The following is a 12,610-nucleotide window of genomic DNA, read 5'->3' on the forward strand; positions in this document are numbered from 1 at the left end:
GCTTTCCGTTTATTGAAGTTAGCTTTTTCCACTCTTGAATGCTGGACAAGGATTGAGTACCTGTGCTGTTTGGGTTGGGAAGGCAGTCTGGAGTGGTGTATTAGTGTGGGCTTGGCAGTGGGGTTTGAAGGAGCGGCTGTGAGCAACTCTGAGCAGTGTGTTTTGCTCACCAGCAAGCCATTAGCCTGCCCAGCATAGGCAGTGTACTATATGTACAGTGAGTAAGGATGCTAAGGCGGAGGGTCCCCTCCTGTCTACCCCTTTTCCCATCATCTTGACTAAAAGATAAGTCTGTGAAACCAGAACCTGCTGGAGACTGAAATAACCAAGCTGGTGTATCTGCAGAGCTAAGTGTCATCCTGTCCTCAGGTGCTGCTATGTCATATCCCAGTGGTGCTCATCCTGGATAGTAAAGGAGGAGCTAAATAACCCAGGCAGTGCCCTGTGCTGATGTGGTTGGCAAAGATTGGTGTTGGCTTGGGTTTTCCATCAGTCAGAGGAATCGGTGGCTGTGCAGTGCAGACATCCCCTAAAGGCTGTGGCTCAGCCGTCACTGGGGTTAGGAACCTATGACTTAAAATAATCAGTGCCATTTCCTGTGGTCTGGATGCCATCAAGACTGGAAAATTCAGAGTAATCTTGTTTGGTGCCTGCCTGCACCTTGCTAGAGGGGACTTCTGTTCTGCTAAAAGAATACACAGCAAACGTGTGCCAAAATGAGCCATTTAATGTATAAAGCAGAACAGGCTCCTTCTCTCAGCATCGAAATGGGTCTCCTGGCTTCACCTGCTCACATCCTCTGTTACCAGTATTTTAGTGGGATAGATTATGTCTCATGGTATTTTGGCAATAAAGGATGTTTTACAATATTTCAGGTTTTCCTGAGGTTGTCCTTTCACCTGCCTGTCTCTGCCCTTCAGTCTTCCGTGCTTCTGATGACTGATTTTATTATCTTTGCTATTTCTAACCCTCTTTTGGTCCCCATCGAAGCCTGATTTCTGCTGCGGGGAAGATGGAAAAGGTCAGGCTTTCACTAGTGAAGCTTATTTAATTTGTTTGCTGTGTCTGTGGGCAAATTTGCATGTATGTTGCTGGTATGAACTATCAGGACCCTCCTGGACACATGGGCCAATGGTTGCTTATTTCTTTACCTCTTCTCCTCTGTTGTTCTTTTCTCCCATATGTCCAGTATTCCCAGTTTTACCTCTTACACAAGGAAAAAAGCTTAGGGGACTCAAAACAGTAAATAAAAATGACATTTGCAGCAGTCAGTCTGATACAACAGGACTGGGATGCAGCAGCACTTCTTTGTTTGGGCTTGTTTCCACTCTTTATTTAAAGCCTCTTTTAATCAGGAGCTAATGACAACTTTTGTTTGCAAGAGCTGATGCACAGGAAAAAAACAGTTTCCATTCAAAATAATGCAAACTGTTATAAATAGGAAGATCTGCAAGGACATAATCAAGCTAAATTGCCCATTGTTACTCTCGCTATAGATGATTTCTTGCTTCTGCTATATGAGCTGGGTTGTTGTCTGGATTTAGGGAAAATGTGTTCTCTTTTATTCCAGTTATAAACCTATGCAGCAGCAGCAGCTGGTTGTTGCAAGAGTGGGTTTTGCTCCATTTTTTGTGCGGATCAAGCAAATATTTCGGTGGCTTGGATGTTGCCATTTAAATTGTCTCATGAAAATTGTCTAACTGTCTTCTGCCAGTTTCTTTCTGCAGCTAAACTGATCCTTTAGGGTGGACACATCTCCTAGGGGAGCGTGTTGCAGGCAGATGTGAAGTAGTCTTTCAACAGGTCAAAGCAGCAGCCAGCCAGGAAAACAGCTATGACTTGGGAACAGAGAAACTCTCTCTGTCTGCAGATGGTATGCAGTAAGCTCTGGATTTTAGTGACTCCATGCAATTTATCCTATTGAAAGTAGCTGAGCCCATAAAGAATTTGTAGCTGACGCTGAAGTCTCCAAAAAGATTATAATGCATTTAATACTTGGGGGTTTGTTTTTGTTCTAATTTTCCTCAACTGTGTTACACATGAATGTGACATAAAAGCTGCACGCTTTTCTGTGCTTTCATTGAAATGCTGTATTATGGAGATGGCTCATAAATTGGGCAACAGTATTTTCCATCCTTCTGACTTTTCTGCTAAATGATCTTTTTAACTTTTTTAATGATTTGGTCAGTTGTTTGTTCATTGGGCAGTTCTCGGAGAAGTGCAGGTGTCTTCAACTGTGACATGACAGTGAAGATTAACATGAGAATATCACAACATGATAAGGCCTTCATGGTTATGGATGGCAAACATTGCTTGATAATGTCACTTTTGTGACACAGCCTTTTGCTCACTTATTCCACGTCTTTATTTTAAAACATTTCCCCCTTTGCTCCATTCTGTGCAGTGTAATCTTTGCTGAAGGATGGTAGCGTCCTGAGGGTTAAGCAACCTCATTTAATCTGTGCTGCTTTCTAATTTCTAACCTCAGAAGCAGAGAACCTGAACTGCAAATTATATAAGAAGAGTCTAATTAGGGCAGGACAAATAATAAAATAAGAAGGGGATTGGGTTTAATTTTCTAAATTAACAAAAGGGTAGAGTTAGACGAAACCACAGTTGTGGCACTTACTTGAATGCTCTGCAACATACTTTGTTTTGGCCTAGTTCTCGGTAGGAAGGCAAGGAGCTGGTTGGAATTACAGCTCTCATCAAAGAGTTGTATTGTTTGGACACCTTGACAAGTCACTGATGTCCTTGTCAGCTGTAAATGTCAACTTAACTGTCAAGAGGCAGCTATGAATAAAAGAGGTGAAAGTGTCTGGTCTCACCTTCTGCTTCCTTGTGTGGCCCACCTGTGACAGGCAGGAAAATCTTGCTGAGGTGAGCAGTTGAGAAGGCCACTGGCTTGTGGCTGAGCATGACATCAAGCCTTCTGGGATACAAAGAGGTTGTCTCCACTCTCTTCTTGTAACAAGCTTGCTCAGGTGGTCCCAAAAGGAGGAGCTGCTCTTAAGCTGCCTTCAGCTTCTCTTCTATAGAAGACAGATGCCCCTGGAAAGATGATTTTTGGGGTGGCCAGTGTTGGAGAGCTCTTGGAAAAAGGCCCTGTGCATCTGGGATTAGCCAGATGTCCCAGAGGACATCACAGCTTGTATCATCTTTGGCCAAATACCTGGTGAGCTGGTACATTTTTGCCAGGTTGAGAGGAAGAGTTTTACTGGGTGCTTGGGGAACTCTTTCCTCCATCTGCAATTGCTCGGTTGAACCTTCATTCATCTTTATTGCTGTTTTTCTCATTCTTGTCTGGGTTCCTAATGACAGTGATTATACCAAATGCAGCACATTTCATGTACTTTGGAAATGATTTTTTCAGGCCCAGCTCATTCTTTCAGTGCTTGAAGGATCATTAAAAATACTGCATTTTAGATGTACGGTTTTCTATCCTCCCCATTCTATTTCCAGTCCTGTGTTAACTTGCAAAGTAATAAAATAGCTGACTTTATTATGTTGCATTAATTAATTATCTCTATAGCAACATACACTGATGTCATAAATATGGGAATTCAGCAGCACAGCTGGATGGAAGAAGAACTAACACACATATGGGGAGAAATACTTTTTTTTAAACACTCAAATATGTACAGTAGTTAAGTAAACAGAAGATTGCTAGTAAAGCAATATTTTGCATCATTTCTCTCCTGCTGCTTCATTCCCCTTTCGACTGAACCTTCTCTGTTACATAGGTACTTCATGTTCCTGCTAAAGAGGTTTTCCAAGCTGTTGATCTGCATCCCTACCTGCTCAAACACTGGGTTATCTGCTGCTTGCTTTTATACTGATACATGGAAATGCAGGCAGCAGGGATCCTCCTTGCAGGAGAAATCCCCTCAGCTTCAGCAAAGCCACTGTGCTAGGGATGGTTCTCCATGGGGAGGGAAGGGTATGGATCATGTAAAGGGAATGCAGTTAATTTTGGCACTGTGGGAGGGTGACACAGTGTGAGACAGGGTATCTCAAAAGGCAGAGGAGCTGAAAAAAAGTGAATTTTGGCTCTGAAAAGGCTGAGATGCTCTGCTCTTCTTAGTGTGTGTGAGTAGTTATGATTTCCCTGGTTTTGGGGCGTCCTGGGTTATCTCTGGAGGTCCTTGTTGGGCTGTGCCACTGACTTGTTCCTGTTTCAGTGCTACTGTCTTGGCTAAAAGGCACTGGAGAGGTGTTTGTCTTATGGTGCCTGTGAATCATACTTGCAATGAGCCCTCTGCAATGGGGCTCAGAGAGGGGCTGTCTGTCTCCCAGGAGTTTGTAACAAGGTACAGTATCCTAAAAAAACAGCTTCAATGGTTTGTGATGATAGCTGCAAAAGCAGGCTGTGAAGAGGACTAAGTAGTTGGTTCAAGGGAAGAAATACGGTAGGAAGAGGCTGTAATTGCACTGCAGGTCTAAAGCTCCCCAGGGGCTTATACCTGGTGCTTTTGTAGCTCTTTTTTTGCCAGTTAGTCTATTCACTGAACAGCTTGGTTTTGCTATTTGTTTGCTGCCATCGGCTGTGAAGCTGATCAATTCTTACCAGTCCAGTGCAGCCCTTGAGGAGTAAAGGCACTCTCCATTGAATAATTTATTCAGTTAATCTATTTTGATTTTTGGCATTTGACAGGTCCCAGGCAGGATACTGTATGTCTGCGTGGAGGAGTCTTGGTACGCGGTGCTGCTATTTATACAGCATCCCAGCTATGGGAAATACTCTGTGGATGTGCTTGGCAGGGTGAAAAGCTCTCTGCAGGATGCAAGACACTCTTGCATTCTGCTCCATACAGAAGGAAAAGACTGGGATGTTTACTTAGTTTTGCACTGAGATAAGGCAGGGAAAATTCACAGCACAGACATGACAGGCAGTGACAGGTGAGCTGTTGGGCCATCCTTTGGGATGAAGACATTGGGGGTTAAGAAAAGCCCTTCTTTGGATCAGCCCACATCATTTGCCATGCAGAATCTCCTGGGAAAATGAGGCCAAACATATTGCTGGTCTGCTCTGTATTTAATTAACTGACGTACCCAAGCCAGGGAAAGTTTAACTCTGGGTGTAGGACACTGTGCAAACCTCACTTTAAATTCAGTGTTCTCTGCCTGGGATAAGTGCAGAAAGGGTTAAGCTATGAAACAACCTCCCCTTTTCTATATAAATTAAAGAAACTGTTAACATGGTAATATTTTTATTTCCATAGAAAAGTGTTTATTTTGGTAGCATGTACAAAGTTTTAGCTATTCTAAAACACTGAGATTTCACAGCCGAGCTTTCATGTTCCCAGCAGAGAAGGAGGTGAGATACTCAAAGAATCTGTTCTTATTTCAGCACTGCACTCGCCAGCCAAATTTTCAAAAGAGCCCAGTTTGCTGACATAAATGGGGTTGCTGATGTGTCGAAAGAGAAGGAAGTGCGGTAGAGCATATTCCTCAGTGGGTCCAAGTCTCTCCCATTTTATCTTTCTCTTCCATATGTTTCCCCTGTAATGAGAGGAATTATTTATCATTAAAGTGCTATATAATTTAAAAATTAAAGTTAAAATTAATGAATGCTTAAATTAATTTCCTGACAAAAATAAATGTCTGTCCTTCAGATCCTATAATTTTAATTGGAGTGGGCTACAGCTTAATTAACATGTATTGATTGTAGTCCTGTGCGCATCTATGGGTGGGTGAGCTCTGTAGCAGTGGTGTGAGAAATCCTCCTCACAGATGAAGGTGTGTTAAGATTTGCTGATAACTTTCTGAATAATTGTCTTGTGAAGAGACAGAAAAGTCTTTGGTATCAAGCTGTTTTCTCTGCAGAAAGCTTAAACAAAATATGTTGTTTAAAATTAGGGCTAAGAATTGGCAAGTCCACTTTATAGATGGGAAGAGAATTCTGTGCCAAGAATATTAATGGATCATTAATTAGATGCATGAAGAATACAGAAAGTTGGAAGGAAGCTGGACCAAATAAAGCAGCTGACGCAACTGGAATTGTTTTTGGGAAAAAGGAAGGCTTCAATTTGATCTTGGCTCTCTACACTCTTTCCCCATGGGCAGGTGTCCCCTGTTTCCCAGTGGGTGCTGATGGGGAGGAAGAGTGTGACAGCATGGGGTGTCATCTGAGGGAGGTGTTGGCAGATTGGCCTGAAAAGGATCACCTGCTTTGGGCCAGTGGGAGGAGATGACATTCTGAGGCCCCTCCAACCTGAGATGTTCTGGGATCCTGTTGAAGCCTTGGGGCAGGCACTGTGCAAAGCCCCTGCAAGCAGGAGCCCATAGGCTGAGGAGGGAGAAGGCAAGCCTTGCCTCTTGGCACAAAACCCTCTGCCTGATGCTGAAAGCTTTCTGCCTGACCTGTTCCGTACAGCAGAGGACCAACTGCCAACCTTTGCAAATCAATCTCTTTAAAGAGAACTCTGTATTCTCTGGCATTAATATTTTATGTTTTGTCAATATTATGAATTAACAGAATGGAAGATGTGCCACATCTCACCTTGCAGCTGTAGCCCACAAGCTGCCTGGACTCCTCTGAATGATTTGGGGTGCTCTTCCCTGGGGACCCTCTGATAAATGTATCATGAGAGGTACCCACAGGATCCTTGTTGGCCCTTTGGGGCAGATTTTGGTGTGCAAGGGCCATTTTATTACGGGAAGGGTTTGTGTAGCACAGGCTCTGTAGCATGTCTCACTCCCAACCTTATGAATGCAGGGTTGTCTCTGGGAGGTCTGTGGATCCCTGGGAGTGTAGGAGACAATTAGCCTGCTGCAATGGGCAAGGTGATGTGTAAGGATGTGAATGGAGGATTCCCATGCTAAGCTGGCGGTCCTGTTTGCTGCCTTGTCCTCCCCAGTTGAAGGCAGAGGAGACAGAGGGCATGTGGGAGGGGTGCATGATATCTTTGGTTCCCTGTGCTCTGCTTGGCCCTTTAGAGTTTGCTGAGCCCCAGTGATGCCTCTGGACTTTGCACTGTGACAGGACCTGGTGGCAGGCTTGCAGCCTCCTCACTTCTTCCCTGCATTGGTTTCCTTGGCTGTGGTGGGCACTGAGAGTTCCTGAGCACAAGGTGGCATGAACTGGAGGTTGCCTAAATCAGCCTTTGGTGGGACAATTTGTAGGATGGTGAGCCAGCATATCTCAGAGCCATCAGCTGGCAGTTGACTATTGGGTATGTACCTTTAGCCCTGTGCTCTCTGCAAGGGGAAAAAACGTTAAGCGTATGTGTTCTCTCAGCCTTGGATTTCAGAAGGTTTAATTTCCACAGCACAAGCTCCTCTTTCTCCAGACAGTTGGTTTTTTTCTTTGTTTGTTTACTTTTTGTTTTGTTTTGTTTTGGTTGGTTGGTTGCTTTTATTATTATTATTGAATCATATAGGTGCAAAGAAGAAAAATCCCTCTAGACTTGATTCACAGCAAAATGTTTATAAACTCAGATTCAGGTTGCAGAGGCAAAGCATAAAATAAAGGGAGAGAGAGGCTTTTTTACAGCTTATGAAGTCCAATTTCCCCTGAGCTGGAAGAGCCTCACAGCTTTCTTCTGTTACTGCTTTCTGCTCAGGGGATGGGGAAGGAACGAACAGCAATGCTTTGGGGAGCCCTCCACCCTCTCTTCTGCAACTAAATCCAGTTTGCAACTCAACAGGCTGTTTCTTGCCTTGCAGTGGAGTAAAAGTATTAAAAATGCAGCCACAAACCGACTGGCTAAATAGGTGGTAACATTTGATATCATGTATGAGTCACACGTGAGCCACTGGCCACTTCTGTCTGGGAAGTCCTTTCACTGCTGGGGCGTGGGAGCACCATTCCTTTCCCGTAAGTGATTATCCACTGCTCCCAAATACAGTCCCAGGCAGGCTGCTATACGCACTGCACACAACAGGTGATGGGTTTGCCCTCAGGTTTCTTGGGTGTCTGAGCATTTTCAGGCAGGTATTGTATTTTACCTGTGTTGTCTTCTCATATATCGCACAGCACGACCTGTTGCTGCAAGGGGTAAGAACGTACTTCTCCTTCGAAAGTTTGCTAGTTAAGATCTTCCCTTTGGCCTACATGCCCTTCAGGAGGGGTATTTTAATTCATCCAGTAGGGTTGGGAAAATGGAGACTCCTCTTCCAACTTGTCAAACCCATCCCTTGCATTGTCCCTTCTTATTAATGCGGTGCACAGGCAATGCCTTCCTGGGGACTTTTTTTTTCTCCAATATATTGAATAAATTCTACATCAGGAAGGAAAGTAACTTTCAATAATGAACCATCAGTGGGTATTTAAGATTGCTTTAATGGGTCACATTGATGTAATCTGCACTTTTTCCTGGGAAGATCATACCGGCCCATTACTTTAATTCATATTTATGTCAGAAGAAAATAGGCAGTGTAGACAGCTCAGAAAGAGCATTTCCCTGCTAAGCAGCCAGATACAAATGTACAGAAATATACCAGGGTTTGGGGAGAGTAGGGAGTGCAATACCAGGTGTTTGGACAATTATCTCTTGCAGGAAATGTTCCTCAAAACCTGTTTTCTCACCTTAGGATGTAACCCAAGAAAGTATGTGCTCATGGGCCCAGAAGTGCACAAGTTTGAGCAACTTAAAAATTACCTTTAAGAGCATTTTTATCACACTCATCTCTTTTCAGTGCTCTGCTTTGCATGTGGCTTACAGAGCCACACGCATGGGCATGAGAGATGCCTGTAAGTAGTTTGGTTGGTTTAAAAAAAGGATCAGAATGGAAGGGAGGCCAGTCAGAGTTATACAAATAAAAACAATGGAGGTGAATATAATCAGTAAGGTTCAACCTTCCAATCATGTGCTCATGTCCATTATTCCTTGTTGATCAGACCCCTCTGAAAACCAAGAGCCAGCCCAGACTGGGCTATTAGTGGCATTTAGGTTGTCTGCAAGAGAAAAAGATGGAAATTGTACGTAAACCCATTTCTCTTGGCCAGGACAAGCAGCTGTGTCTTGATCTGCCGCTGCAGGAAGATGAGATAAAGTTGCAAGTTCACTCAGTCAAGATAGATGGAGGTATCAGGGGAAGGCAATGAAAATAATACAAATTACTGGAGCTGCCTCTGCGAGGCTGGGAGGAAGGGACAAACATGAGTAATGCCATGTGAGTGATTTGCAGAAAATGATTTCTTCGATAACATTTGCCTTTATAGAGGTAAACTGTCAAAGGCCACAAAGCAAGTTTTCTGATGTGTTCTTGAGTCAGGATTATTTAATGAGGAAATGAAGCGGCCGTCCCTCAGGCCTTGGAGACGTGTTACCCAGGGGACTAAGAGAGAAAGAAGCTCAAACACTGGCTCCAAGCGAAGAGTGCTTGTTCTTGAGGTCACTCCAAGCTCTTCCAGATAAAATTAGGCTCCTTAATTTGAGGCTTTTCAATTACAGGGAGTACATATGCAATGCCAAGAGATGTGAAACCTAAACGCAAAAAGAGGTTTGGTAATGCCACCATTCCAGTCTTGATGCCAGTGCTGTTTCTACAAATATTTTTAGTGGTTTGTATCTATACCGACTTTATATTTTTCCTTTTCCGATACACTGTCTTATTATATTGTTCTTTCTGTCCTTTGATACACCTGTAAGAAAAAATCATCTTATTCAACCTTTTATTTAGTGTGATTATCTCTAGAAGAAAGCCAACAACTAAAAATCAGTGGTTTTGCACAAATACAAGCTAAAGAACTAGACTCTCTTTCTTTTTTTAAGCTTACATAAACGCATTTGTTGAAAAATTGGGTTTCAGGTCAGCTGAAATTATTTGTGGTGAAGTCAACAAAAAATTACAACAGAAAGTAGCAATTTAAAAAAAATCAAACCGCTTCTTTGTGCGTTTCTGAAATGAGATGCTCTGACATCTTTTCAAAGCAAGTTTGGAGCCAAAGTGAAGCTAATGCTAACTTTAAAAATATGTTTGGCACTTCCCTGGTGAACGTTTTTTCCTCATTTCCTCCCTTCTTTAAGGTTTTTTTCTTTTATGGAAGAAAAAGCGAAACTTTGTCTTGAGCTGCCTCAGAATGTCCCCACCTCCCTGACAAAAAACAAAAAGTAAAATTACATGGTTATTGGTTGGTTGAAACCCCCATGAAACAAAAAAACAAGGCAAAAGCGAAGCCACCAAGCATTTGACATTTTCACTCTAGTAAATATTTGCTTTCCTTCATTTGGCCAGCCAAGCTCTAATGCAGGAAAACATTACATGCATGCCTAATGATAAGTATGTGCTTAAATCCTTCTGGCTTCTCTCCTTTCAGGTGAGTCAGGCCATTTCTCCCCCCTGACCTGGCAATGCTACAAGGCTCCTTCATGGAGACCATTTAAACCTGCAGTCTGCTGGAGTACCTGCAGACCCAGAGGTGAGGTCCAGCTGGGGAAGTCCTCCCATCTCAGGCATCTGAGCTGTAACCATCTGCTGGGGTGTAGGATGTGTCCATGGAGCGTTACTTGAATTTTTGCTGCTCTGAAAATGGAGAATAAGCTGGTGCAAACCAGGAGAAGTGGGAAAGATAGCAACATCAGAGCAGTCCCCAGGCTGTCCTAGTACAGAAGAGGAGTTCCTACAATAACTCCTGACAGTGTGACGGATCCTGGAGGTATCTTGGATCCCTTTTTGCATGACAGGGGACACAAGAAAACTGACGGCACAGGGGCTGCTGGAGGAATTGCATCTGGAGAGGAGGTTACACATAGCCTGTGGGCTACAGGATAGGTACTATGGACCTGGGCTTTTCAGCACCCCCGCTGCAAGAAGGCTTTGAAGCTTCCTGCCTGTTCACTGCACAGATACACCTCCCATTACCATGTCCCAGGAGCAGCAAAAGGGCTTATGCTTATTTTTAAATTGCTGGTTTGAAGAATTAAGTGATAAAAGACTGCGGTTTTCCTCGCTTTTCCAACCAGGAGATTCATGAGGTGGCTGGGTGAGTTTAAGGGAACCTGCAGTCTTTTAATCATATTGATGGGTGGGTAGATTTTGTTTATTGGAGTATGTTTAAGCCTTTAAATCAGGAGCACACTCTCTGCAATGATTCCTTGTTGCTTATCAGCCTCTTAAGGCCTTGTGTGGTGGGTTGACCCTGACTGGGTCTGCTCTGCCATTGACCTCCATGGACAAGGGAACAGCCTGCCTCACCATGTTCTGGAGCACCTCCTGCCCTGCTCCTGCCCTGACCCTGGTGCCTGCAGAGCTGTTTCTCTCACATATTCTCACTCCTGTCTCTGGCTGAAGTTTTTGTTCCCCCACCCCTCTTCCTACACACATTATCCCAGAGGCACTACCACCATCACTGTTGGGCTCCGCCTTGTCCAGCAGCAGGTCTGTTGTGAAGCTGCTGGCATTGGCGCTATTGGACATAGGGGAAGCTTGTAGCAGCTTCCCACAGAAACCACCCCTGTGGCTCCCCCACTATCAAAACCTAGCCATGCAAACCCAGTGCACCTTAATTCATAACTCAGTATTATTTTTTCAGCCTAAAATGAACTTTAAAGACCTGTTATTGGAAAGATTTAAGTTATAACAAACTCATATTCATGTTGTTTTTGCACAGAAGATGCTTTTAATATCATATTTAATGTTCCAAACAAAACCAGTGCTTATAGGGTGCTTTGCAGCCTGGATGCCTTTGATTAGGCAGATATGGACCATGGTTGATCTTGCATTATTTGGGGCTTTTGATTTGCATTTTGTGACCCTTATGTTGTAAACAAAGACTTCTTTATATATCTGTAGATCGTCATGTTGCCCACAGAGTGCTGCTGAAATGTAAGATGACTCTGGAGGATGCAAGACTGCAGGTTCAGGGCCAAATGGAAATCCCCCATGTAAAGCACTTTCACGTCAAGGTTTGGCTCACCACAGCAGAGATGGAGGAACTGCTTTGTTTTCCCTATGTTCCATTTTGATTTGTTGAAGAGGTTCCAGACTGCACTGTAGGACTTGATGGGGTGAAGCCACTGCTGGCACGGTTGTTACTGGTGAATTGGTTGGAAACTTGCAGTGTCTCACTCAAAAGGCAGGGAGGTGCAATAGCTGCCCCTGGTGCTTGGCCTCTGGGTATGGTCCCAGTGCCAGGAGCCAGGGAAATAAATGCCCCACTCAGAGCTAACTTCAGCCATGCATCAGGGGGCAGGGAGAAGAAGAAAAGGGCAGTGCAGAAGAGAGCTTGTTCATTTGTTTGCTCAAGGGATGCATCATGCCTGGAGCTGTGGGTCAGATAGGGGTGGTTGTTAGCGGAGGGCTCTCAGTTTATTGCAGGCTTGCTCTTGCCCTGCAATGACCTGAATCATTGGAAAGCTTGCTGCTGAGAACTGCTTAGGAGACTTTCTGCTTGTGCCTCATGTGTGTTGGAGAGGAAAACCCAACAGGAGCAATGGGGAGGCTCTGAGAGTCCTGCTGCACAAGCCGCTTTGTTTTGTGCCACCAAGCAATGTCATGGACATCCCTGGAAGCACAGGGCAACCCTGGGTGGCCTCCAGTCCTGAGCCCTTGAGTGACACTGCCCAGTGCACAGATACCCCTTGGTCCTCTGAAAGGCAAACCCATGAAAACCTGCCCTCCAAATCCGGCTGCCTCCAAAGCCACCCCTATGTGGTGCCAGTGC

The 12,610-nt window shown here is 44.2% G+C and overlaps 1 long non-coding RNA gene across 1 annotated transcript; it reads right to left on the reverse strand.

Annotated features, from left to right (window-relative positions):
- Positions 1–5,380: 5,380 nt before the first annotated feature.
- On the reverse strand, positions 5,381–11,592 carry LOC133223269 (uncharacterized). Its single transcript, XR_009728512.1, has 3 exons — positions 11,182–11,592; positions 8,801–8,899; positions 5,381–5,502 (listed from the first exon to the last, which is right to left on the reverse strand). It is a non-coding gene; the product is annotated as an uncharacterized LOC133223269 (long non-coding RNA).
- Between the last annotated feature and the right edge of the window lie 1,018 nt (positions 11,593–12,610).

Source organism: Neopsephotus bourkii, unplaced genomic scaffold (genome assembly GCF_033783945.1).
Source record: "Neopsephotus bourkii isolate Nb327-2 ecotype Australia unplaced genomic scaffold, CSIRO-AGI_Nbou_v1 NB_1634, whole genome shotgun sequence".
Classification (NCBI taxonomy): Eukaryota; Metazoa; Chordata; class Aves; order Psittaciformes; family Psittacidae; genus Neopsephotus; species Neopsephotus bourkii.